A 1,757-nucleotide genomic window follows, 5' to 3' on the forward strand; every position below is an offset into this window, starting at 1 on the left:
GATCTCTTCACTCTTCTTATATCCCACCCACCACTCCTGAGGGGCTCCTGATTAGCAGAAGGGAAGACCAGAGACCAGACACTGGAAGATCACTAGGTATATGGGGACAAATGGGATGGCTGGGTGTGGAAGGCAAACCCCACACTTCCCAGTTTGACAGCCGTTAGATTCTTGGGCATGTAAATTTCTTCATGCCACCCCAGGCAATGAATATGCCCCATATTCTCTACCAGTAAGGATGACCCCCAGGGTTAGCATGGAAACCATAGGCTGATTGTAATTTAATGTTTGACAAATGCAATAGGCCAAACTTTCTAGTGAAAAGAATTCCTAAAATTTCTGAGGCTGGCCTGAGGCAGCTACTACTACTACTTTTAGCATTTAGAAATGGGTTAGTTGTGGGCAACCCGCTTGGGTCCCCTTCCACCCTTCCATGCTGTGGAAGCTTTGTTCTTTCGCTCTTCACAATAACCCTTGCTACCGCTCAAAATAATAATAATAATAATAATAATAATAATAATAATAATAAATAAAAAATAAAGAAAAAAAAGAAAAAGAAAGAAACGGGTTAGTTGCTTAGGCACCGAGGATTACCCATCAGGTTTAGCCGAAATGCTCGGTATGCCTGGCTCCCAAGCAATCTAGGAGTAGAGAATTGCACATTCTTCAGTTCCCCTTTCAAGCCAACCCCACACCCTTCTCTTAGGCCCACGGGACAATAAACTGGACTCAGAGCAGTGTCACTCTTTTTATAAGCTCTGTGTTCCCGAAAGTCCCACCAGCCACTGGGACTGGCCGTGCAGAATTTCTGGGTTAAATCTCCTCTATAACTCCAGAAATAATGTGACCTTAATCCTCACTCTCTGTAGACCCATCTCATTTGCCAATTATGGCGACACTGACAAAAAAACTAACGCTCTTACTCCATACAAGGGAGCATACCTTTTTTTTCTCTTTTTAATGTTTAGCAATATCAAATAAACTTTGGCTAAGCAAAAAATGTTTTCCCAAGGACTCATAAAAAGCTGAGGGATGAGAATTGCTAAAATTACAACATGTTTGCAAACTTCCCGAGTGCACTGCTATAAATTGTACCATCAATGGACTCACAGGGGCACCATCCGCGTTTGGCAGTGGGAGAGGAGAGATGACTGCTCGTAAACATCTCTGCATGGCAGTCGACACCAAGAACATGTTGTGAGCATTTCTGGTGCCACTTCTATGAAACACACAATCAAATTTTCATCCTCCAGAAAAATATAAATTAGATGTGCCTGGGCCTAAAAAGGAAAACCCAAGCAAAGAAACACATCAACTATGAACTCTTTGAAGGAATAACTTGATTTAGAAGAAAACTGTTTCCTACTGGCTATAGTCCTGGCCATTCCCTCTTGTGCTAGAGAAAAGACTGAACAAAGCTCCCTAGCTCTGCTATGGGGAAGAGAAGGGGAATGACAGTCACCTGGCCCTACTATGTGTATTTATGAAAAATAAGGCCGGCCAGGCACGGTGGCTCATGCCTGTAATCTCAGCACTTTGGGAGGCCAAAAGAGATGGATCACTTGAGGTCAGGAGTTCGAGACCAGCCTGACCAACATGGTGAAACCCCATCTCTGCTAAAAATACAAAAAAGCTAGGCATGGAGGCTCACACCTGTAATCCCAGCTACTTGGGAAGCTGAGGCAGGAGAATTGCCTGAACCTGGGAGGCGGAGGTTGCAGTGAGCTGATATCACGCCACTGCACTCCAGCCTGGGC

The sequence above is a fragment of the Mandrillus leucophaeus genome, unplaced genomic scaffold, assembly GCF_000951045.1.
Source record: "Mandrillus leucophaeus isolate KB7577 unplaced genomic scaffold, Mleu.le_1.0 Scaffold133, whole genome shotgun sequence".
Taxonomy (NCBI): domain Eukaryota; kingdom Metazoa; phylum Chordata; class Mammalia; order Primates; family Cercopithecidae; genus Mandrillus; species Mandrillus leucophaeus.